This window comes from Lemur catta, chromosome 2 (genome assembly GCF_020740605.2).
Source record: "Lemur catta isolate mLemCat1 chromosome 2, mLemCat1.pri, whole genome shotgun sequence".
NCBI lineage: Eukaryota > Metazoa > Chordata > Mammalia > Primates > Lemuridae > Lemur > Lemur catta.
Genome location: NC_059129.1, coordinates 85,873,226 through 85,900,482, shown reverse-complemented (window position 1 = coordinate 85,900,482; position 27,257 = coordinate 85,873,226). Strand labels below are relative to the sequence as shown.

At 43.9% G+C, this 27,257-nt stretch overlaps 1 protein-coding gene and 1 pseudogene across 2 annotated transcripts in view; one reads left to right on the top strand and one right to left on the bottom strand.

Moving 5' to 3' along the window:
- The window catches only part of ANKRD6 (ankyrin repeat domain 6), a 164,273-nt gene that overhangs the window by 86,289 nt on the left and 50,727 nt on the right, over positions 1–27,257 (bottom strand). The window lies entirely within an intron of this gene.
- LOC123632114 lies at positions 1,479–18,157 on the top strand (annotated as a pseudogene).

Below are 27,257 nucleotides of genomic sequence, written 5' to 3'. Positions count from 1 at the left end.
TCAAAGTCCTGGGCTCAAGTGTTTCTACTGCCTCAGCCTCCAAAGTAGCTGGGACTACAGGCCTACACCACCACACCTGACTCTTATAATAAAAGTTTTTAAACAATTGAGAAAATATCTAGTGACAAAAGCTACTACGAACAATTGGTATTTTATTAGTAATCTACAGCCTTTTTTTTTTTTTTAGTGGTAGGACATATAGTAATGTATCAGTTATTCAGGCCATGATAATGGTTAGTGCAGTGGTGGATTCATGGAAGACCCAAACAGCTGGGCTGGTTTTAGGGTAGTTCTCAATCTTTTTAAGCCAGGTCCCTTACAGTATTTTCTGTGTATTCCAAGCAGTCTAGTAGGTATTGTTGAGATTTTTTTTTATTACTTTGTATTACAAAAATAGACACCTAGAACGTGATTTTTAAAATTCTACAGCTTTCCTCCCCTTAAACTCACACATACACACACACTCGTACTCTTCAAGTATATCCCTCCCTATTGAAAATCACCATTGCAGACACCCAGTCAGGTTCCAGCTGCCCATGATTCGAGCCATCTTCAGCGACAGCCTCTCTAGGCTTGAATTGACAGAGCTCAGTTCCCTGCCACTCAGTTCTCCCTGAGGACCCAGCTTCTCCTGTTCCCTCCCTCCTTGGTGCCTGTCCTCAGTCAGTTCTTGTTTCCCCAAAACTTGGTTTCCCACCTTCAATCTCTAACCCCAACAGTTACTTCCTTAAAAGCTTTAGATTTGAAGCCTAATAAATTCAGCTCTCATAGATCATGTGCTCTCCTATCTGAATCCCCTGGGTGATTTATATTACCTTCTTGGTCATGCCCCTTTTTACTATCCCAGATTTAAGTTGTTTGACAAAGAAATCCAGCTGTTTGTGGTCTAGTCAGCCCCTCAGAGTAGGCTACGTGTCTTTGCAGACCAAGGTCTAACTACAAGCACCTGTCCATTTGTTTAGCCGTTACTGGATTCACTTAGCATCTGAATTGAACATGGATTTTGGGTGAAGAAAAGTCACTGGCTGTTAGTATCTGAAAAATGTCAGTGTCCAAACTCTAAAATCTTGCCGTGGGTGGCAAGGGAGTGGGGTTCCTGCAGACAGAGTGTGAAGTAATACCTTCACTGTACAAGTGTGTAACTGTACACTCTGCAGTGGGACTTCCCCAAAACCTTGCACGGTTTGTGGTACGTCCTAGAGCAGAACAGAGAGGACCCATCAGCCTGCTTGGTTTGCTTTGCAAGGTTCTCCGTACATAACATGAAGAGCGTTCATTTTGCTTAATCAGTGTGATGCCTTAATGGAGGAGGGTGCACGCACACACAGATACACGCATATTTATATTCGAGTTAGCCTGGTGGGGAAGTCTTTGGAGACAACTATCAGATCAGCTACGTTCCTTAACAAACTCCCAACGTGTCTTATTCTGCACACAGGGCCACAAGAGAGGACAAGCGCACAGCATTCACCAAGAGCATGTCCCACCACTCTGAGCCCGAGAGCAGTGCAGCTTCAAGAGCCAAGTTCACGGCAGCACACGCTTTCTTCCCAACAGCGCTCTCATTACTGCTGCTTTATAGAGAAGGGGCAGCTGGGAAACACAAAGGAGCAAAAGCAGCCCTGCCTGGAAGCCAGGTGAAACCCAGGAAGGACAAGGGTGGGAGTGGTAAGAGAGCTTTGTACCACGGGCCACATCCTCCTGACAACCCAAGGGATTGGCGCTGTTATACTCACATGTCACAGATGAGGAAAGTGAACCAGAGAGAGGATGCCTGCACCTGGTACTTGGTAGGGTTGCGACACGAACCCAGGCTAATTCCAGGGCAACTGCTCTGAACCACGGTATGTTGCCTCCCTAGCTTCAACAAGAAACCAGCTTTCCACATTAGGCCAAGTACAGTCCAAGTTTCGTGGTATTCTTTCAGGTAAAACACATTTTGACTTAAATTGGCCCTGCAAACGGTCTATGGAGCAAGGCCCTAAATTCCTGGTCACTGCTGCTGGGGGTTCTCGGTAGAGCTTCCTGCTCAATGGAAAGGGTTCCATGAATTTTATGGCCAGGCCCAGGGCAACAGTTCAGCCAAACAACCATATGGGCACCATCGCGTTCCATATTTTTCAGTGAAACCAAAAGCACAAACTCAGTATTTTTGAATTGATCTCTGTGTTTCAAACTCTTGTTTTACTCTTTTGTCTCAGCTGTCAAAACAGTGGCTAGGGAAACATGCAGGCGATAGTACTGGAGTCTTTCCAACCAAACATTTTTTTCTCAGAGTGGCTAATTTTTAGAAATTTTACCCCATTTTACACTACAAGCCTTTGGAACTTACTACTTACAAACACTTAATGAAAGCCAAAGGTTTACATTTGGGGGCACATTTCTCCCCACCTCCTAAATCAGGATGCCTTCAGATATGGAAGAATTCAGATATCCTTACTCACATTAAAGTTAATCATAAGGAAGATTTAAATATACATTGTTTTAATGAACTTAATTAAGGCAGCGATTGGGGAACCTTACTCTTGTTTAAGACTTTGAATGCCTTCTCTTTTCCCTAAAGAAGACTATGTGCTCTACTTAGCTGGGCTGGGAGTCCAAAGAGTCCTGCTAATGGTTTGCCAGGCTTCTCACAGAGGCTTCCACTTCCACTTCCCCCTTCCAGGTATGCAGCACCATCTCGCAAAGTCAGGTAGGAGGGTGGGAATGAGGAACCCTCCTCGGGCATTAGCTCCTTAAGGCTACAACGTTTTTGGCAGGTTTCAGTGGAGTAGCTGCCGCCCTCTTCCAATGCTACATGCCATCATATTACTGAGCTCTCTTTTCTGTACAACAGTCAACACCATTTGAACTCATCTTGTTTGTTCATTTATTTACTTGTGTCTGGTTTGCCTCCCCCACCCCCCTGGGAACCCCAAGAGAGCAGGAGCCTCGTCAATGTTCACCGCTGGATCTCTGAGCCTGGCACGGGCCCTGGGCACAGCAGCACATGTACGTATCTGTTGAATGGATGGGTCAGTGAACGGATGAGTTGAATAGGAGATGTCTAGTCAAGAAGGTAAACATAGGATCTGAAGATTGTTATAAATAATCACCCTATTCACCAAAAATCACTTTATAAACTTGCTGACTGGGAAAAAGCCAGAAATTTTCATTCCTCCCCACTCTTAGAAGGGAGACGCAAGCTTTTTTATTTTAATTTTTAAAATAATTGTTATTTTTTGCTTTGTTTTGCTTTATAATTTTTATTTCAAAAATATTAGGCAGTACAAGTGTTTTTGCCACATGGATGAACTGTATAAAGGTGAAGGAAGGCTTTCAGTGTGCCCATCACCAGAGCAGTGTACACTGCACCCGAGAGGCGAGTTTTTACCCCTCACCCTCCTGCTTTCTTTTATGTTACTTTTCAAGTTCAGAAAAGAACTTCTCTGTAAAACAGGGTTTTTTGTTATTATTTTTTCTTTTGCAAAGGCAACAACCACAGGGTAATTATAGGCTTTACACCTAACAGGATCATACATTAATCGAAAAGCTTCGTACTTCCCAGAACTCCACTGACTGTCAGAAAGAATCTGTTAGCGTGGCAACAGGACATCAACCCAGTGGTTAGAGACAAATGCTTCAAGTCAGCCATAAAATTGTCTAATTGTCTTTGAAAATTAAACTCTTATAGCAGAGCCACATTTAGCTGCATTGTTAATATTGTGACTTGGTATAGGAAAAAAAAAAAAAAAAAAAAAAAGACCTACCGCCCCATCATCTAGGAAATTACTTTTTCCAGGGCATCAGTTTGTAATTTAACACAATGCAATAAGCATTTGGCTAACAATACCCCAATATTCTGGGCAGGCAGATGTATTCTCAAGTCATCTTGGAAAGACACAGAGCCTCAAATCATACACGTATATACTGGATTTCAGAAAATCAAGTATTATTTATTGTTACCAGGTACCACCTGACACCTGCCTTCCCCAGGTCACTGAGAGATGCCAACTCAGAGGAGCTGGCTTGACCCATCCCACTCGGTCACTCTACGTGGAAGACGGGGAGAGAGGGCTGCCTGGGGGGGAGCACGGTGGTCATGGAGAGAAGCACTTCTACACACACGCAGCACACACACTCGGTCATGGTGGCTGGGGGCAAAGGGCTACTTGCATAGATTAGGGGTTCCGGAATAGCAACATTCTTTATTTTTATTTCAGAGTATTACAGGCGTACAAATGTTTTGGTTACATGAATTGATTTTGTGCCATGTAAGTCAAAGTTACAAGTGTGCCCATCACCAGATAGCAGGCAGTGTACCCATTTGGTATGAATTTACCCATCTTCCTCCTCTCTCTTCCCACCTACTTGGTTTCCACTGAGTTTTGCTACCATATGTGCACATGAGTGTTGATCCATTAGTTCCAGTTTAACAGTGAGTACATGTGGTGTTTGTTTTTCCATTCTTGCTATACTTCGCTTAGAAGAATGGTCTCCAGTTCCAACCAGGTTGTTACAAAGGGTATTAGTTTACCATTTTTATGGCCGAGTTGTACTCCATGGTATACATATACCACATTTTATTAATCCACTCATATATTGATGAGCATTTGTGTTGTTTCCACATCTTTGCAATTGTGCTGCTATAAATATTCAAGTGCAAGTGTCTTTTTGATAAAATGGCTTTTTTCCCTTTGGGTAAATACCCAGTAGTGGGACTGCTGGATCAAATGGTAGGTCTACTTGTAGCTCTTTGAGGTGTCTCCATACTACTTTCCACAGAGGTTGTACTAGTTTGCAGTCCCACCAACAGTGTATGAGTGTTCCTATCTCTCTGCATCTATGCATCTGTTGTTTTGAGACTTTTAGATAAAAGCCATTCTCGCTGGAGTTAGGTGATACCTCATTGTGGTTTTGATTAAACCCTATTAAAAAGTGGGCAAAAGACAGGAACAGAATCTTTTTAAAAGAAGATAGACTAATAGCCAATAAACATACAAAAAAATGCTCAATGTCTCTAATCATCAGGGAAATGTAAAACAGCAGCATTTTGTTCCTCAACTGAATATCTGCTTAGCCAGCAGTCTTGCTAACTTACCCATTTACTGGGGCAGAGGCAAAAAGAACTGAGGATGGTCCATAGAAAACTACAGAGTGAAGGGGGTACGAGGTTCCAGATTCTGAGACATATGGAAGCAGGTCCCACGGCGTGACTACCAGGTGGCAGGAGGCACCATGGGGCACTGAAGGGCTACCTATCTCATTAGGTTGCTGTAAGTTTTCAAGTGAACAGAATAATGCCCGACTCTTAGTAAGTGCTCCAAAGTGCCAGTGGTTAAACTTATTATTACTTTATGTAAAGCCTCACTTCCACAGGACAGCATGACCTTGGGTAAATCCCTAACCTCTCTGGGCCTCAGTCTGTAAAAGTGAAGTGATTTATTTCACAGAGTTGTATCTGTGTGTGTTAAGAGCCTAGTACCTTCACTGTAAGCTTTCAATACATTCGTTCATTTACTGAATGAACATTGATCAGCTAGGAAGTGTCAGGCACAGAACAGCAAAACAGATAAGCTCCCTACCTTCATGGAGCTTAAGATCTAGTGGGGAAAGCCAACACTGAACAAGTGTGTACTCTAAGTGTGACATGTTATTAAAGGAAAGTGTAATGTGCTCTGGTGATATACATCTGAGGGACTGAATCTAGCCTGCGACATCAGGGAAATGCCCTTTAAGGAAAGGGAATTTCACTGACACGTGATGGGTTAGTAAGAATCAGCCAGGTGAAAAAGCACTCCAAATGGAATAAACAGCATGTGCAAAAGCCCAGGGTCCAGAATTAGTGCAGCACATTGCAAAGGCTACAAGAGGTTCAGTATGAACAGACAAAAAGCAAAGGAGGAGTGTGACTTAATTATATGTCAACTTCATTGGGCCACAGGGTCCCCAGATATTTGATCAAACATTCTGTTTCCATGATATTTTTGGATGAGATTAATATTTAAATCAATAGACTGAGTAAAGCACTGTCACCCATAATGTGGATGGGCCTCCTCCAATCAGTTGAAGGCCTGAATAAAACCCAAAGACCAGCCTGTTCCAAGCAAGAGAGAATTCTCTAGATTGACTTCATAGTTCATCTTCAACACTGACTGTTCCTGGCTCTAGACAGAGGCCTCTAACTTGAACTGCAGCATCAGCTCTCTTAGGTCTCCAAACTGCTGGCCTTAAGAGTCAAACTGCACCATTGACCCTGCTGGGTTTCCAGCATGCTGGCCCACCCTGCAAATTTTGAACTAACCAGCTTCCATAATGGCCTGAGTGAACTCCTTATACTAAATATTTCTATCTATATGTACATCCTATTGGTCTTTTTCCCCGGAGAATCCCAGAGAGACAAGGTGGTGGTATGGGCAAGACCACACCAATGTCCAGTGATCCCAGTGGGTAAGTCACAGGATGTGAGGTCAAAGAGGGGATACAGGGCAATTGTGAGCCCTGGAGGGCATTGTAGAGGAAGGTTCATGCCACCAGCTCTGTCATTTTAAATGGTCTGCCATGGTACAGCATGAAGGCTGGAGGGATGGGGCAATGCCGGAGCTGGGAGCTATCAGTATGGGCTGTTGCTGCTGCAGCACGAGCAGATGTCAGAGGCTTGGACTAGTGTGATGATGGGGAGATGTAGAAATAGAAATATCCATAAAGTATCAAGAAGTTTTGATCCACATGGTTGGATCATAATGCCTTTTCTCTTAGAAGAGGGAGATAAAATATTCTATAATTCTCCTTCAAGGAAAGTACTTGCTACTAAAATAGATTCATTGGTTCTTCCAGTTGGAACACATTTATTCACCCATATCTTCCATTGTATTGATTCTGTCATCTCCTTTCCTCAGCCTAACAGTGACATAACTACGAAAACAGGAGCTAAGAGAAAGAACAGATGGGCACACATTGGCTGGACTCCCAGACAGGAGCACACCTTCCGCCCACTGCAGGTGGATGCGTGCTCACAAGCCACTGAGCCATCTCTCATTGCTACAGACACACGGCTCTCTGCAACAATGATTTATCACGTATCCTTCACTTACGACTCCCAAAGCAAACTAAGGACAATAATGCCTTCCCCATTATTACATTTTGTGTTTGTGTGTGGTGAAACCACAACAACAGTCTTTTAAACTCCTCACATTCAAATGTAGAAATTTAATAACTAGATCTGTTCCTTGAAGCAGACCTTATTGCTGATAGAGAGAAAGTGTGAGCGGTCTAGACAGAAGATCAAACCAGCCACAACACATTCCTTTAAGCCAAAGCCTAATCCAGAACAAGGCTCTAACTCTCTTCAATTCTATGAAGACAGAGAGGAGAGGAAGCTGCAGAAGAAAAGTTCGAAGCTAGCAAAGATTGTTTCATGAGATTTCAGGAAAAAAACTATCTCTATAACATAAAAGTGCAAGGTGAAGCAGCAAATGCTGATGTAGAAGCTGCAACAAGTTATCCAGAAGATCTAGCTAAGATCACTGATGAAGGTGGCTACACTGAATGACAGATTTTCAATGTAGATGAATCAGCCTTCTATTGGAAGAAGATGCCATCTAGGACTTTCATAGCTGGAGAGGCAAACTCGATGCCTAGCTTCAAAGCTTCAAAGGACAGGCTGACTCTCTCATTAAGGGCTAATGCACCTGGTTGAAGTTGAAGCCAATACTTATGTACCATTCTAAATATCCTAGGGTGTTTAAGAATTATGCTAAATCTACTCTGCCTAGTTCTGTGAATAGGGAAAGCCCGGATGATAGCACATCTGTTTAGAGCATGGTTTACAGAATGTTTTAAGTCCATTATTGAGACTGCTCAGAAAAAAAGATTCCTTTAAAAACACTGACAATGCACCTGGTCACCAAGAGCTTAGTGGAATGTATAAAGAAATTAATTTTGTTTTCATGGCTGCTAACACAGCATCTACTCTGCAGCCCACGGATCAAGGAGTAATTTCAACTTTCAAGTCGTATTATTTAAGAATATTAAATACATTTTGTAAGGTTATAGCTGCCGTAGATAGTGATTCCTCTGAAGGATGTGGGCAAAGTAAATTGAAAACATTCTGGAAAGGATTCACCATTCTAGATGCCATTAACAACATTCATGATTCATAGGAGGTCAAAATATCAATGTTAACAGGAGTTTGGAAGAAGTTGATTCCATCCCTCATGGATGACTTTGCAGTTTCAAGACTTCAGTGGAGGAAGTAACTGCAGATGTGGTGGAAATAACAAAGAACAGGAATTAGAAGTGGAGCCTGAAGATGTGACTAAATTTCTTCAATCTCATGATAAAACTCGAGCAGATGAGGAGTTGCCTCTTATGGACGAGGAAAGAATTAGTGGTTTCTTGAGATGAAATCTATTCCTGGTGAAGATGCTGTGAAGATTGTTGAAATGACAACAAAGAATTTGGAATGTTACATAAACTTATTTGGTAAAGCAGCAGCAGGGTTTAAGAGGATTGACAAATTCTGAAAGAAGTTCTACCATGGGCAAAATGCTATCAAACAGCGTCGCATGCTATAGAGAAATCTTTCATGAAAGGAAGAGTCAATCAATACAGCCAACTTCTTTGTGGCCTTACTTTAAGAAATTTCCACAGGCACCCCGACCTTCAGCAACCACTACCTTGATCAGTCAGCCACCATCAGCATCAAGGCAAGATCCTCCTCCAGCAAAATGATTACAATTCACTGAAGGCTCAGACGGTAATCATTCTTAAAATTAAGGCATGTACATTTTTTTAAGACATAATACCATTGTACACTTAATGGACTACAGCAGCAGTCCCCCCAACCTTTTTCACACCAGGGACCAGTTTCATGACAGATAATATCTCCACGGGCCAGGGTGGGAAGGGATGGTTTCAAGGGTGATTCAAGTGCATTATATTTATTGTGCAGTCAAACTTCTCTGCTAACAATGATCTGTATTTACAGTTGCTCCCCAGCACTAGCATCACCGCCTCAGTTCCACCTCAGATCATCAGGCATTAGATTCTCATAAGGAGCACGCAACCCAGATCCCTCCGCCCATGCACAATCTATGGTAGGGTTTGCGCTTTGAGAATCTAATGCTGCTGCCGATATGACAGGAGGTGGAGCTTATGCAGTGATGTGAACGATGGGGAGTGGCTATAAATACAGATGAAACGTCATTCTCTCACCTGCCACTCACCTTCTGCTGTGTGGCCCAGTTCCTAACAGGCTACAGACAGGTACTGGTCTGCAGCCCGGGGGTTAGGGACCATAGGACTACAGTATCATGTGAATATAACTTTTATATGCACTGAGAAAGTAAAAAAAATTGTGTGACTTGTTTTATTGAGGGATTTGCTTTATTGCAGAGGTCTGGAACCAAATCTGCAATATCTCCAAAGCATGCCTGTACTTGTGAAGGTTAATTTTATGTATCAACTCCACTGGGCTCAGGGATGCCGAGACATCTGGTTAAACATTATTTGTGGGTATAAGGATGTTTCTGGAAAACAGTAGCATCTAAGTTGTTAGACTCAGTAAAGCAGACTGCCCTGTCCAACGTGGGTGAGCATTATCCAATCTATTGAGGGCCTGAACAGAACAAAAAGGCAGAAGATGGTCTACGTCTCTGTCTGCCTGTTGAGCTGGGAATCTTCTCCTGCCCTTGGCACTTCTGCTTTTCAGGCCTTCAGACTTGTACTGGAATCTATACCACCTGCTCTCCAGCTCTCAGGCCTTCAAACTGCATCACTGGTTTTCCTGGGTCTCCAACTTGAAGGCAGATCATGTGACTTCTCAATTTCTGTAATCGTGTGAGCTACTACCTTACAATATCTCTCTTTCTAGATATATACATTTCCTATTGATTCTGCTTCTCTGAAGAACTCCAATACAATAGTTTAGGAGTCCTCACCCCATGCCCAATTCAGGAAACTATAAACAAGGCATAAATGTCCCTGCAGAATCTGAGCCACTGTGGAATGGGCAGCCTCCCACTAGAGCCTCTCTCCAGCTGGGACTAGGGCTGCAATTTGAGGAGCCGTATTTCAGAGCCTACAAACAGCACTACCATGGGCTGTTAGCTGCAGTCACTCCCTCTTTCTTGAGAGTTCATAAAGAAAGGGCGTTGGGGCAATGCTGAAAGGAGGGAAAGGAGGCTCAAACTCCCACCTCTTTAGTTCATGGATGTACAACCGTCTTGGCTCTCCAGATGTGAGCACAAGGGCTTATGGGGAAAATCGGATGGGGAAGACCATTCAAAACCTATGGCAACCAGAGTATACATATGCACAAAACTGGTACCTCTGGCCGGGCGCAGTGGCTCACGCCTGTAATCCTAGCCCTCTGGGAGGCCGAGGCGGGTGGATTGCTCGAGGTCAGGAGTTCAAGACCAGCCTGAGCAAGACCCCATCTCCACTAAAAATAGAAATAAAAAAACTATCTGGACAACTAAAAATATATATAGAAAAAATTAGCCGGGCATGGTGGCACATGCCTGTAGTCCCAGCTACTCGGGAGGCTGAGGCAGTAGGATAGCTTAAGCCCAGGAGTTTGAGGTTGCTGTGAGCTAGGCTGATGCCACGGCACTCACTCTAGCCCGGGCAACAAAGTGACACTCTGTCTCAAAAAAAAAAAAAAAAAAAAAAACCTGGTACCTCAGAAGCAAACCAGCAGCCCGTGGCAGCAAGAGGATGCCACAGAAAATATTAAAAGTGCACAAAATCAACAGCATGGAAGCACTGGTTGCCTAGAGAAAGACAAGACAGGAGGAAGTGCGACTTGCTGCCTGCTGAGAGCCCTTAAGGCCAGGGGTGCAAGTTTTTAGAGAGGGAGCTTGGGCAAAGGTACTCATTGTTAATTTTCTGAGGGCAAAAAGAGCTCCTGGGGGTGTAAAAACAGAACTAAGGGCATTTTCCTTCCCACCGCAGGGTTATAATTCTACTCCAGCTATTCTGGTTCCCCTTGCCTAGGGTGAAAACCACATATGCACCGACATCGTTCACCTTTTAATCGATTGCATGTGAGTTCATTTTATTATAGAAATATGTTTGGTAGCCAAACAGACTGCATCATCATCAGACCCTAGAGGCAGAGAATTTCGTGTTACAATTATTCTTTGACACTAGATTACCAACTCAGCCAAAAAAGATTTATTCATGCTATAAACTCCTTGTAGTGACTTCAACATATTCATTTCTGCAGGCTCAGCATCTAACACAGCAGTGTCCTAAGTGGGTGCTGAATAAGTAAACAAAAACTAAATGCCCTGGCCACTAAGGAATCTGAGCACAGAGCTGTGAGGCTGGCAGACTGGGCACACAGCAAATCCTACTCTAGCAAACCTTTCACAGCATCACTACGGCATTTGGGGCAAAGAACAGAGGAAACACTAGATTTATGGTAAAAACAGAATTTTAGATCCAGAAGGGAACTAAATAAAGCTTTTCTCTGGGTAGAACAAGAATGAGTTATTAAGAGGATAAAGGCCTAAAGGAGGATCCCCTTGTGGCTGCAGATCAGTACCTCTAAGCTCTTAGAAAAAGTTCAGTGCTTGGTTTTTTCCACCTTTTGCAATGCACCTAAATATGCGTACCACCTCCCACAAAAAAAAGAGCCTGAGGGTGCTCCAACCATAGGCTGGACCAATAACAGAAGAAGCCTTCTTTTTCTTGTTTTGGGGGGAGGGACAGAGTCTCACTTTCTTGCCCAGGGTAGAGTGCTGTGGCATCAGCCTAACTCACAGCAACCTCAAACTCCTGGGCTCAAGTGATCCTTCTGCCTCAGCCTCCCGAGTAGCTGGGACTAGAGGCACATGCCCCCATGCCTGGCTAATTTTTTCTATTTTTAGTTGTTTGGCTAATTTCTTTCTATTTTTTTTTAGTAGAGATGGGGTCTCGCTCCTGCTAAGGCTGGTCTCGAACTCCTGAGTTCAAGCAATCCTCCTGCCTCAGCCTCCCAGAGTGCTAGGATTACAGGCGTGAGCCACTGCTCCGGGCCAGAAGAAGCCTTCTTGAAATATCTTCTCTTTAGGTTTTTTGCATGATAATCTTTAAAGGCAACATCTCTTCTTTCATTCACCAAGAGCTGGCTGTCCCTGGCCTCTCCCAAGAGGGCAGCTGCTTATCAATGCAAAGAAGCACACAGCCTTCAGAAAGAAAAGGCAGGATGCCAGATCTTGTCTAATGCAAAACTGACAGCTGACAGTACCGCATTTCCTTCCTTTGCTGAAGTCCACAACCAAATACACTTTGGCACACATTAACATCTTTGCAGTTTTAGTAAGTGAGAATAAAACAACAGACGAAGAGGCTGCTCCAGCTCTCAGGAGGGACTCTGCTGCCTCCATCTCCCCTAGGCTGGCCCAAGGCACAAAATGTCATCCTGCATTATTGCCTAGGAGTGACCAGAAGCAATTGCCAGTACCTGAACTTTGCCTCCCTGACACACTGGAGACAGGGCTTTGGGACCCCAAAATTGATCCCTTCCTCCCCTTATGCAGTGCCTGGTGGGGCTAATGCTGGAGACCAGGAATGCTGCAAATCTAAATGGGTGGAGCTCCTCTTAATCTCCTCTGGAAGAAAAGAAAAAACAATTTCTACCAGAAATTTCCCTGGAACCAAGAGATGTTATTCCCTAAATTTTCTGAGGTTGCCCTAAGAAAACTTCCCAGGCCACTAGTGTATACAGTTGACCCAGGAAGCTAAAATCCCTTCCATGGATCTTGCAAAGCACAAGTAAGTCGCTGTCAAAATGAAAGAGAGGAACCGAACAGGACTGACACACAATTTCCAATTTAGGAGGATATCAGTTTGTTTTATGACCTGTCAAGAAGGGTTATCACACTGTTTCAAGATGACACCCCCAATCAAATTTCATTTCTTAATCTCCCCTTCAGCGGGTCTTGAGGGAGCATTCTTGTTTCAGCTCACCCTTCAAGAAGATAGCTGGCAGTTGATTCTATGATGCCATTTTACTTTGGCCATTCAGAGATGCAAATGAGCTCCTTAAGTAGGGGTCTGGAGACTAGAGCTTCAACAACGCATCTCCCAGACCCCTTCTCCCATGGCTTAGATGCCAACATATCACACAGGCATTCTTTCAGGCCAGAAATTAATTAGATTCAGAATTAGGTAGAGATTCCCCCTGACAAGTCTCATCCATGATGGGACCATGGTGGGCAGACCCTGAAAACAGGCCCTAGGTATGTTAGCAGATTCTTCCTGGGGAGATGCACAAGTTGATACTGAGGCATTTCAATTATCAACACTGGCCAAAGAACTTACATTAGAGGCTCGAAAGGAATATCATTCAAAGTATAGGTTATAAAACAACATATACACAATTGTTAATATACAAATTTTGTTTTTTAAAATTAGTATTATAAATGCACAGAAGAGAGACTAAGCATAGAAGGAACATACCTCCAAATTATAAAAGCCATGTATGACAAACCCACAGCCAACATCATGCTGACTGGGGGAAAGTTGAAAGCATTTCCCCTAAGAACTGGAAACAAGACAAGGCTGCCCACTGTCACCATGTCTTTTCAACATAGTACTGGAAGTCCTATCCAGAGCAATCAGGCAAGAGAAAGAAAGAAAGGGTATCCAAATCGGGGAAAAAGGAGGTCAAACTATCACTTTTTGCTGACAATATGACCTTATATCTAGAAAATCTCAAAGACTCCACCAAAAGACTCCTGAAATTGATAAATAAATTTAGCAAAGTCTCAGGTTACAAAATCAATGTACACAAATCAGTAGCATTTCTATACACCAATAACAGTCAAGTTGAGAATCAAAGACTCAATACCATTTACAATAGCTACAGAGAAATTAAAATACTTAGGAATATACTTAACCAAGGAGGTGAAAGTTGTCTACAAGTAGAACTACAAAACACTGATGAAGGAAATCCCAAATGACACAAATGGAAAAACATATGCTCACGGATCAGTAGAATCAACATTGTTAAAATGTCAATACTGCCCAAAGTCATTTACAGATTTCCATGCAAGCCCTATCAAAACACCAAAGTCATATTTCACAGATCTAGAAAAACTAATTTTATGCTTCATTTGGAACCAAAAAAGGAGCCCAAACAGCTAAAGCAATCTTAAGCAAAAAGAACAAATTTGGAGGCATCATATCACCAGACTTCAAACTATACTACAAGGCTATAGCAACCAAAACAGCATGGTATTGTTATAAAAATAGGGACATAGACCAATGGAACAGAACAGAGAACCCAGATGTAAAACTATCTGCCTACAACCAAGTGATCTTCAACAAAGCAGACAACAACATACACTGGGGAAAATAAGCCCTATTCAATAAGTGGTGCTGGGGAAATTGGATAGCCACATGCAGAAGAATGAAACAGGACCCCTATATCTCCAACCACTTACAAAAATTAATTTAAGATGGATAAAAGACTACGTAAGGCACGAAACCATAAAAATTCTAGAAGAAAATGTAGGAAAAGCTCTTCTAAATATCATCCTAGGCAAAGAATTTATGACTAAGACCTCAAAGGCAATTACAGCAACAATAAAAATAAAAAGGACTTAATTAAATTAAAAAGCTTCTACACAGCAAAGGAAATAATCAACAGAGCAAACAGACAACCTGCAGGATGGGAGAAAATATTTGCAAACTATACATCCAATAAAGGGCTAATATCCAGAATGTACAAAGAACTCAAACAAATCAGCAAGAAAAAAAACAACCCCATTAAAAAGTAGACAAAAGACATGAATAGAAGCTTTTTAAAAGAAGATAGACAAATGACCAACAAACATGAAAAAATGTTCTGCATCACTAATCACCAGGAAAATGCAAATTAAAACCCCAATGAGATATCGCCTTACCCCTGTCAGAATGGCTATTATTAAAAAGTAAAAAAAAAATAGATATTGCCATGGATGCAGAGAGAAAGGAATGCTCATACTCTGTTGGTGGGATTGTAAATTAGTACAACCTCTATGGAAAACAGTGTGAAGATTCCACAAAGAACAAAAAGTAGACCTATCATTCAATCTAGCAGTCCACTACTGGTTATCTACCCAATGGAAAAGACGTCATGTTATCAAAAAGACACCTGCACTTGAATGTTTATGTCAGCACAATTCACAACTGCAAAGATGTGGAATCAACCCATAGGCCTGTCAATTCATGAGTGAATTAACAACATGTGGTATATATGAATATATACACCATGGAAAGGAATGAGTTAATGTCTTTTGCAGCAATTTGGATGGAACTGGAGACCATTTTCCTAAGTATCTCAGGAATGGAAAAACAGATACCACATGTATTAATAATTTGCAACCGATGGGCACACATGGGCAGAGAGAAGTAAAAGCCACTGGATGTTAAGAAGGGGGAGGGGGCAGGGGCGGGGGAGAGGGGAGGAATAAAAACCTACCAAACAGGTACAATGAATGCTAGTTGGGTGATGGGCACACTAATAGCCCTGGAACAAAAAACATTTATGCTCTCATAATATTTTGAAATTTTAAAAAATGAAACTCTGAATATATCAGGCGACATTAAATAAAATCTCTATTTCTCAGCATGTTATCTCCTGTGATTCTTTAAGAATTGCATTTTAAAATAAGAGAATGTGGGAAGACATTTATTGTGCTGATTTTTTTCTGTATCTACCTACTGCTCTGCACTAAGAGGAAACAAACAGCAACTACTATCATAATTGAAGCTATTAGTATTGGCTGTCGTGCACCATTCTTGTTCATATGAAATAAGAAGGGCCGGGTCTGCTCTCCTCTCCCCCCTACAGCCTAGAAGTCAAAGTCCGAGGGAATACTCAGTTCATCTGGGCACCAGTTCCCACCTGGCTCAGCAAAAGCCATTGATAATCCAGGAAATAGTGATGTGAACTGTTGACAGAAGACCATTTTGATGAGACCTTGGGCCCCCATCTTTCTCATCCTTTGTGGTCTAGCTGCAGTAATTGCTAAGATATTTTTTGAATTTTTGCTATTTGTTGTGATGCTGACAGATTTCGGCCAAGCACATGCAGCAGACTCCTGCTCATGCATCTGTGGAAGTAACTGCCGGAAGGTACCATGAGCCATGCAACAGATTAGACAGCTGCGGCCTGCAAGGCTTTCAGGAAAATGAAAAGAGGTACCAGATTTCCACTTAGCCTCATAGCTTGAGTTAATTTTCTAACCTCTTTTCAACATTCTTATTAGGAAAGTCAATTACCCATACATAAGCTATCACGTGATCCAAAGAATCATTTCTGTTTGTTTGGAGATGCATTCTACAATTTTCTTCTTCAATAGATAGTCTTTCTAAGAAAATGATTATGTACTATCCTTAATCCCTGCCCCAGCTCATGTCAAAGAAACAGGTTAGACCACAATTTTTTTCAAAAAACATTTATCAAGAATTTAAAATATGCCAGGCATTACACTAGGTACTGTTACCAGCTGTAGGCCCAAGATCCTCAAATTCATATCCATATTCCAAGTCTCTCTCCCAAACTCCTGACGCAAATATCCGACTGCCTACTTACCATTTCCACATGGATGTCTCAAACGCACCTCAACTCTAACACTCACTTCTAAGACCAAACTCATCTTTCTCCAATCTAGTCTCATCCAGTGTTCCTTATTACAAATATGCCAGTCTAAAATCTTGGAGTTGACCTTCAAATCTGACTTTTCCCTTTCCCTCTATTGAATGCTTCAATCCCTCACTGTATCCTGCTGATATTGCTTTCCAAATCTCTCTCACATCTATCTATACTACCACACCATAATATAATCCCAACTGGCATTGTGTCTTGCCTGGGTTTCTGCAATAGATGCCTAACTAACTATCCTGAATCGACTTTGGCTCACTCTGATCTTTTCTCTACAGTACTACCAGAATGATATTCTCAATCCGAAAACTAAAACTGGTATCTCCTCTGCTTAAAAACCTTCAATAGCTTTTGTTATAGGTGGAATTATGTCCCCTCCCAGCAAATTCATATGCTAAAGCCCTAACCCTAATCCCACCTTAGAATGTGACTATACTTGGAGATAAGGCCTTTAAAGAGGTAAAGTTAAACGAGATCATAAAGTTGGGGCCCTCATCCAATATGACTGGAGTCCTTATAAGAGAAGGGGCCCCAGGGGTGTAGGTGTACAGAGATAAGGCCACATGAGAACACAACAAGAAGGTGACCATCTGCAAGCTACAGAGAGCGGCCTCAGGAGAAACTAACCCTGCCAACAGTTCAAAATTCACCTTGATCTTGGACTTTTAGCCTCCAAAACTGAGATAATAAATTTCTGCTGTCCTAGCCACCCCATCTGTGGCATTTTGTAGTGGCAGCCCTAGTAAACTAATATGGATTTCCATTGCTCTACCATAAAGATCCATGCCCCTGACTTAAATGGTTCTACATCGTCTTTGCCTCATCTACAGCGAGAACGAAGACCATTGTCAGCACTCAGACTGTTGACATTCCAGGAAATGTTGGCATCACTCTGAGGAGACATAGTTATCATTAAGGGCCCCACAGGAACCCTGTGGAGGGACTTTAATCCTATCAGTGTAGACTTCAGTGTCCTTAGAGAGAAAAAGAAGAGGCTCTAGGTTGACACACGGTGGGGAAACAGAAAAGAACTGGCTACTGCTCACACTGTTACGCACAGAACGTGATCAGGGTGTTACTCGGGGCTTCCGTTACCATGTGAGGTCTGTGCATGCTCACTTCCCCACCAACAAACATCCTTATCCACAAGAACTGGTCTCTGGTTGAAATCTGATTTCTTTTTTTTTTCACATGGTAGAAATGGCCTCCATTGGTTGCAACGCCAAGTGCAAGAGGAGGGGATGGGACAGCTCCCACTCCTGGGGCGGTGTCCCTTGTCTCCGCTGCCGTCCTCCCAAATCTAAAATTTCTTGAGTGAAAAAATACGTCTGAAGGGTTCAGATGAGGCCAGGTGTTGTTTGTTCAGTATCTGAAGCCCAGAAGCATGAGTTAATACTTGAAGGAAATGACACCGAACTTGTTTCAAATTCAGCTGCTTTGATTCCACAAACCACAACAGTTAAAAACAACGATATCAAAAAAGTTTTGGATGGTATCTATGTCTCTGAAAAAGAAGCAGTTCAGCAGTCTGATGAATAAAATCCGAGAGTTGCCCAGCTACAGAAACAAGATGCCAGATGATTCCTGAGACCTATTTGTAACATTTTAATGACATAATGAAATCTCTATTCATATTATCGTATTATTCATATGCCCATCTTACAGATAGGAAACAAAGGCTCAAAAAGGTTTCATAACTTGCCCACAGCCTCACAGCTAATAAATAGCATATCTGGCCCTCAAACCTCAGACTTCCTGACCCCACAGACTATGCTGATGTTTTTGGTTTTGATTTTTGAGATGTGGTCTCCCTCTGTTGCTCAGGAGTACAGTGGTGTCATCATAGCTCACTGCAACCTCAAACTGCTACGCTCCAGTGATCCTCCTGCCTGCGCCTACTGACTAGCTAGAACTATAGGTGCGTGCCACCACGCCCTTTTTTTTTTTTTTTTTTTGGTAGAGACAGGGTCTCACTATAGTGCTCACGCTGGTCATGAACTCCTAGCCTCAAGCGTTCCTCCCACCTCAGCCTCCCAAAGTGCTAGGATTACAGGTGTGAACCACCATGCCTGGCCCATAGACTATGCTTTTAACCACTGAACTACTCTGCCTCCTACTTCAAAAAAGGCAAACAAGCTGCCCAGGCTTGGGTCTACAGGTGGGGGTAGGAGATCCACAGACTAGCAAACCAGCAGTGTCTGAAGCACTACTTAGAGCAGCAGGAATCTCCCAATGCCTCAGTGTGTGCCTCTGAGAAATGGGTACAACCGATAGCTCTAGCCAGGTATCCAGGGAAGGAAGGACAGGGACAGTAGGCTTCCATGGAGGAGAGGGAATCCAGTGAGATCCTGAGAAAAGTGTGGACTGGGGAAGAGTCTATGGAGGAAGACGAACCTGGGCTGTGGTGGGCCTGCTCATACCCCTACATGACCTCAGCCCTGCAATGGGGAGTTTTATTTATGACCTACTCCACATCAAGGGCAAGGCACCTTCACTGCGCCTGTGTCTGCATTTTTATAATAAGCCCTGACACAGAAGTTCCTGGGTGAAGAGAAGGCAGATTGTCAGCAGGGAAGTCGATCGTCCCTCTATTCTCCATCCAGGGCAATGCTAAGCAACAGCAGCTATCGCCCCCAGCTCTCAGCTCCTGCCTGCAGCAACCATCCACTCACCCAGCAGACATACACTGAGCACAGACGTACTCTGCGCGGGGCACTGTGTGTGGCACCAGAGTTACAGCATAGATGAGAGCAAAGAGCCTTGCCTTCGCTCACGGAACTTACATTCTTTACAATTATATGAAATGTCTAGAAAAGGTGAAGATAGAATTAGATTAATTGACTAGGGCTGGGGGAATAGGAGGAAAATGGGAGTTGACTGCTAAGGGTGCAGGTTTCTTTTGGAGGTGACGAAAATGTTCTAAAATTGAGTGTGATGATGACTGCACAACTCTGAATATACCAAAAATCACTGTACACTCTAAATAGGTGAATTTTATGGTATGTAAACTATATCATAATAAAACTGTTGTATTAAAAACATAATAAGGACCAAAAACTAGAAAATTTCAATCTCAAGCTCCCTGCTATTTCCATAGTACCAAGCTGCTTTCTGTAGGTAAAGAAGAAAATGAATGCTACCCAATGGGGCTAAAAACAGATTATTTGGAAAGACTTTTAAGTGCCCAACTTACTTGTTAATGTGCTCCTTAAAATGTTAGGCACATTAAAGACTACATCAGTCAGGATGGGCTAAGTTATGTTGTGGGACAAACAAGCCCAAAATCTCAGCAGCTAAACAACAGAAGTTGATTTTGCACTTATGCTCCATCCAGTTAGGGTTGGCTGAAGCCACTTCCTCTCTGATTTGCCCAGGCTGACATAGCAACCACCATCTGGAGCTTGGCCAGCCTCCAGGCAGAGGGCAGGAGGGATCTGCAGGGCTACACACTAGTGATTCAGTGACCCATTCCAGAAGTGACACAACACACTTCTCACAACTCATTAGCCAGAAGTAGTCACATGGCCCCCCAAACACGAGGAGGCCAGGAAGTGCAAGTCCATCACATGTATGGAAAACAGAACGCTTTGAACAGTCAGTAAACGGTACTAATGTTCACACAGGCAATTAGGGTATAGTGTGGTTAAGAACATGGATTGTGAAGCCAGCAGGCTTGGCTTTAAATCTCAGTGAGTCACTCGCTAGCTAGACACCAAATCACCTGACAGACGTTAACTTGACCTCTTCATGCCTCGGTTTCCTCTCCATAAAATGCAGAGAGAAATAGTATTTACCTCATAGGTTTTTTAGAAGATTAAATGAGTATTTCTATCTGTAAGGAATGTATTAATAGAATAGTACCTAGCAAGTGCTAATGTCATAAGTGCTACATAACTTATTATTTTGGAAAAAAATTTTAAAGGCAATGTCTCACCTTTGTAATATAATTAATGGATGGGCACTTTATAAAGTTCCAGTCTACTAAATTGAACACATACAGAGTAGGTACAAAATAAATAGCAGCCTTCATTAACAGAGAACCAGGACTTCTAGGTCCTGCTTGGCCTGGACTTGAACTAGCTGTCCTGCCCCTTGGCTTCTGGTTTCTTTCTTATCTTAAAATGAAGGAGCTACACAACGTGATCTCCAAGGTTCTCCAACACTACAAGCTTAGAATTCTTTATTCATGGGTCACTGACTTGGCCTGATTTGGTGTTCTTCATTGTTTACTCTCTTCTTTGACCACAAAGGATGATCCTCCCCTTCAAATCAAGTGCTAAGACATTCTCTGCCTGCTTCAGAAAGGTGAAACTCACCTGGATTATCCTCCCTGGGGCCTACCCCACCCCTACTGATCTGGAAAAGCACCCACTTGCTGCCAGCAGACCACCGGGAAGCTGCCAGGAGAGAGGCAGGTCCCTGGTGGACATCAAAGGAAACGCCTGCCTGCCAGGGAGAGTGGAAAGTAAACAGTGGCCCAGAGAGTAGCTGGCCTCCGCCCAGAGCCACGGTGAGCTCTCCTCCTCCGTCCCTGCATGAGGACTTCAAAACCCTCAACAACCCCCTCCGCACACCATCAGGAAGCGCCCTCTCCACCTGTGCCTTCCCACCGGTGTCCCGGGTGGGGACTGCACCTCTGTGTTGGAGGAGCAGTAGCCGTCATCCTCCTGGCTTAAGGAGAGCCAAACATTCCCACGGACCTTACTATTGTCCAGTTTGGCCCTATTCTGGGGTCAGAAACGGGAAAACAAATTTAAAAAATAGGAAGATGTGCTGTGAGATTAAAAAACAAAAGCTCTGGCCGGGCGCGGTGGCTCACGCCTGTAATCCTAGCACTCTGGGAGGCCGAGGCGGGTGGATCGCTCAAGGTCAGGAGTTCGAGACCAGCCTGAGCAAGAGCAAGACCCCGTCTCTACTAAAAATAGAAAGAAATTATCTGGCCAACTAAAAATATATAGAGAAAAAATTAGCTGGGCATGGTGGCACATGCCTGTAATCCCAGCTACTCGGGAGGCTGAGGCAGGAGGATCGCTTGAGCCCAGGAGTTTGAGGTTGCTGTAAGCTAGGCTGACGCCACAGCACTCTAGCTTGGGCAACAGAGTGAGACTCTGTCTCAAAAAAAAAAAAAAAAAAAAGAAAAGCTCTCAGTAGAACAAAGCTGCACAAAGTGGGAGCCAGTCACAATATTTCAACCTCGGTAACACACTGAATGTGTGAATAACATACAGGTACCAGGAAAATAAATCTCACAGTGCTGCTGTTTCTCTAACATTAATGACCGTGTCTAACAATTTCAATCTCGGGAGCTGAGGCACCTTCCTCTCAGGAGCCATTAGAGCCACTCCCCCAGTGCCATCTATCACCACAAACCCTCTCTGCCCTCTGCACGTGTGTCTGAGCAACGCTCTCACTCTGCTTCCTGCGACTTTCTCTCTGCACGGTGCTCCCGCTGCCCCGGCTGGATTGCTGTGCCTGTGGATGGATACAGGCCCTGGGCAAGTCCCACCACCAGGGAGTTCCCTGCACTCCCCACCTCTTCTCGCCACATCCACATCTAGGCCACCTTCGCAACGCCCATTTGCTCCTGCTTCGTGCTGTCTTCTAAGGTTCAAACCAACAGCCACGTGGGTGAGCCCTCTTAGAGGCCGAAGGCGTCACCCCGTCAAGCCGCAGAGGACTGCAACCTCCCAGGGGACCCGAGCCAGGACCACCCGGCCACTCCCAGATTCCTGGCTCACAGAAACCGTGTGGGATACTAAATGCTTATTGTCTTAAATAAGCTGCCAAGTTTGTGGTAATTTGTTATACAGCAATAAATAACTAATACAGATGGATATATAGGTGAGGAAGCCAGCTTAATAAAATGTGGAGGGTAGCATTCAGGTGGTGGGGATACAGGGGTTCACTCCCCACAGGTGTTCGCTGTCAAATTCTTTCAGCTTTGCTGTATGTATGAAAATCTTCATAATCGAATGTCAGGGGGAAGTGCAGGATGAACAGCATAAAACCGCAGCTGGATCAGTCCATGACGCAGCTGCAGCAAAGTTTCCTAACAGCAGAAGAAAGTGATTTAAAGGATTACCAAGGACTACAGTCATTTTGGAAGCAGTTATCTTCAGAACATTATTTACTACATATATTTTAAAGTGTATATGTGTCTGTATAAAGTAGTATTAGATGTGCACATGCCACTTTACTTTTATCCCAACCCCCAATTTTCAAAAAGACACTAATCTGCCAATTTTGGTTTTATCGACCAGAGTACTGCTCAGGAACCCCACGATTGACAAGGAATTACGGTTCTATCAAAAGTAACCTATCTCTTCAGATGAGGCCAGCAAACATCCAATTTGTCCTACCCTGTGCTCTGTTGTTTGTTCTGTCTGATTTAGTTCCCAAACCAATTAGGCCAGCTTAATTCCCTCCTGCTTTATCAGCTAATGGTTAGAGAAATTTGATTAACTTTTACAGAACATGCTTAACACAGAGCTGCAAGAAATGGGTAATTCTGTGCCTTGGAGAGATCAGACCAGTCAGACCAGTGTTGATGCCATTTTGGGTTCTCTTCACTATTTATCTGGACCTGACACCCAGCCCTACCTATCTTTATAGTAAAAAGAGTGTGCCGAAATTGCTGTTCCTACCAAACACTGAGAATGTATTTTTAGATAAATAATGCAACCAGCTCAGTCTTTTTACGTAAGGACATGAAGCATAAAAACATTTTGTGGCAAACAGAAGTCCCGACTCATCATTTTCTTCAAATATAAATAAACTGAAATCTGCCCGTCAGTGATGGGGGCTCATTAGGTTTATTTGACAAACACCAGACACGGTCATCACAATGTAATTGATAATAAAAGCTACCCTGTAACAAAGTACACAGTATTGTCCTAAAGATAAGCTTGGAAAATATTGACAGTTGGAGTCAGTGTTTAGCGGCACAGTCTTGTTTGTGTTGCACCTGGTATCTTCTCAACACTGGCCAACACCCACACACCGGGAGGGAGAGGGCCCCCCGGTATTCCCCACAGACAGGCAGGAGGTGATGGGGACGAGGGACTGGCTTGTTTAACCTCACCTCACCTGCCTCCTAGCTGGAGAGGACAGAAAGTTTAAACCTACATTTTTGCAGACGCCATGCTTTGCAGCTAGAGATTGGGATGTGAACCAACTAAAGCCACCTGTGCAACGTTAGGAAGCTGGAAGCGAAGCAGAAGCTTCTCTGTACAGCTTTTGGCTGGCAAGCAAGTGCGGAAGGGAGGCTTTTGGCAGCTTAATTGAGGTATAACTGACAAATTAAAATTGTATATATTTTGGATAAGAACCTGGGCTGGAGTCAAAAAAAATATTGTATATATTGTATATATTTAAGATGTACAACTTGATATTTTGGGTATTTTTTTTCCTAAGGGACAGGGTCTCACTCTGTCACCCAGGCTGGAGTGCAGTGGTGTGATCATAGTCCACAGCAACCTCAAAGTCCTGGACTCACACCTCAGCCTCCTGAGTAGCTGGGGCTACAGGCACGCACCACCATACCCAGCTTATTTTTTTTTTCTTTTTTTTTTTTTTAAGAGATGGAGGTCTCACTATGTTGCCCAGGCTGGTCTTCAACTCCTGGCCTCAAGTGATCCTCCTGCCTCAGCCTCCTGAGTACCTGGGATTACAAATGTGAGCCACCATGCCTGTCTATTACACTGGATGTCTTGATATACGTATACATTGTTAAATGATTACCACAATCAAGCTAATTAACATATCCATCACCTCACAGTTACCTTTAGTGTGTATGTGGTGAGAATACTTAAGATCTCTCTTAGCAAATTTCAAGTATACATTATTAATTGTAGCCATCATACTGTACGTTAGATCTCTAGAACTTACTCAGCTTATAACTGAAAATTTGCACTCTTTAACCAACATCTCCCCATTTCCTCCTTGACTGTCAACCCCTGGTAACCAGCCTTCTACTCTGTTTCCACGAGTTCCCCTGTTTTAGATTCCACATATAAGTGAGATCATGCAGTATTTGTCTTTTTGTGTCTGGCTTGTTTCATTTAGCATGTCTTCCAGGTTCATCTGTGCTTTCACAAATGACAGGATTTCCTTCTTTTTGAAGACAATAATATTCCCCTCTGTGTATACACGCCACATTTCCTTTACCCGTTCATCTGTTGATAGACACAGGTTATTTCCACATCTTGGCTATTGTGAATAAAGCTGCAATGAACATGGGAGTGCAGATATCTCTCAAGATAGTGATAGAGACACATACCCAGAAGTGGGATTGCTGAGTCACATGTAGTTCTGTTTTTAATTTTTTTGAGGAACCTCCATATTGTTTTCTGTTACGGCTGCACCAAATGGGAGGATTTTCTGTAACCACATTCTAGGACCATCCTCCTAGGGGCCGAGAGGCAACATGGTGGCAGCCGCTTCTTAATTCGGGCTTCCTGATCTTTGGAGCCCAGGTAGGGAGTGGGTTCTTGCACCCACAGCTGTAGTTAATGTCCTCTGAGTTGGCAGCCCCTGGAGAGCGAATTCCTCACTGTTCCGGGAGTTGCCCCAGGGCCCAGCCTACAGCCTCCTCCTCCTGCAGCCCTGCCAGGGACTGTGATCGCTCAACTCCCGGTCTTGTCCTGCTTACAATGCCTAAAAGTAGCTGCTGTTTCCTACACAGAACCTTATTTATCCACAACAGAAGTCCTGTATTTTTTGAAAACACTGAGAAATGCAGATGCAATTATCCCTCCCATGTTTACTTTCCAACTAGTTAATCTCTAAGCAGTTCAGGGTGGGCGGCAAGTGCTGAAACAGGTCGAGCATACAGGGGAAGGACAGCACAGCCCCTGGGGAAAGCGCACACAGAGACCTGGGGAGGGAATGGAGAACCAGCAGAGTGCCAGGATTAGACCAAGTCTGTCTGCAGCGAAGGGACAGGGGAGGATGCACAGGACAACTGAGAACGTAAAGGCTAAACTGAAATAGATGTAATGGGCCAATCAACTCATGGAAACCAGGGCTTGTTGCTTTGAAGTCAAAGCTCGCACAGTGTAAGGGGAGGTGGTACGACGGCAGCAGCTCTTCCACGGGTGTGCGATTTAACTGAGCACTTTCGGGCTGTGGTTTCGCAGTGATTTAGATTTCGGTTAAAAGGAAAGGCAGGAGGCATTCTATTTGGGTTAAAGTCAGCAATTCTGAGTTCTATTCCCAAGCTGCTGCTGCTGAAGACTGGATGGGCAAATCCCTGACCTGTTTCCTGTGCGAATGTCAAAACTGTCCTGCAAGACAACAAGCCCCTCCATAACAATAGCAGAAGCTACCCTTTACTGAGGACCTACGACAAGCCCTATGTGTCCTATTCTACCTCACGACACGCCATCAGCTGGATATCATTATATATAATCAATCCAGCATGCGACCACCGCCCCTGGTTTTCCACTCCCACCTTGGTGAGCCATGTCTCACCTGGATGCTGCACAGCCACTCGCCTGGCCTTTCTGTTCCCGCCCCTCCGCTCCCCCACCGACTATTGCCAACACAATTTCCAAGGTGATTCTTTAAACCTTAAGTCAGACCATGTCACTCTATACTCAAACCCCCTCTACCCACCACCACCGCCATGGGTTCTCATTTTACCCAGGGTAAAAGCCCAGGTCTGTACAATAGTCTACAAAGCCCTCCAGCATCTGCGCCCCACCTACCTCTCTGATCACATCGCCTCTTAGTCCCGTGGCTTGCTCTGCTCCAGCCACACTGGCCCCCTTGCTCCTCCTCCAACACACCAGGCACACGGCACCTCGGGACCTCTGCACTACGGTCCCTCTCCAGGGAACACTCTTCACCAGGTGGGTAAATGGCCTCCCTTAGCTGCTACAGGTGTTTGCACCAATGTTACTTTGTCAGTGATGTCTTCTCTGAAAAGCCTATTTAAAATCACAGTCTCAGCATTTGTCACCATCTATATAATGTATTTTGTTGGTCACTGTTTGCACTCTTTTCTAGCTCCTTGAGGGTAGGAACTGTTTAGTTCAAGGCCATACCAACCACATAGTACTCAGTCAAGAAGCTAGGGGATTAGGTGACTTGCCCACGTCCGCACAGGTAGTAAAGGGCAGTACAACAGACCAGGCTCAGGTTCCCTGTGACTCAGAAGCCCACACTGTCCAGGGCACCTGAAAACCTCCTCCTACAGTGCAGGAGCTGTTAGATGCAGCAGGCATAAGATAAACATCTAAACTGCCGTGAGTCTAACTGCTTTCTGTTCTCTCTCTGCCCAGGACAGGTGCTCACCCTGGATGCACTGGCCCAGTCAACACTGCTTCCTGATTAGGAGAGAGCATCGTGCCTTAGAAGCAGTGGGACCCCACTTCTGAGGGCTCTCTTTGTCCTTCTCTTCCAACCCTTCCTTGAGAGCCCCAGCAGCCAAAAAAGCATCAAATCCACCCACTGATCTAAGGCAAAAAACTAGTCACAGCCTTAGAGCTCTGTAGTTTTAGTCCAGTCACCAACCTTGTTGAGATGGCTTCCACAAACTACCTCCAATTCCGGCTGAAAGGACTGTGTGGGTCCAGGCCAAGAACTCTGCTGCCTGCAGGATGAAAGAGAGGGCGGAAGGGCGCCTGCAGCACCAGGA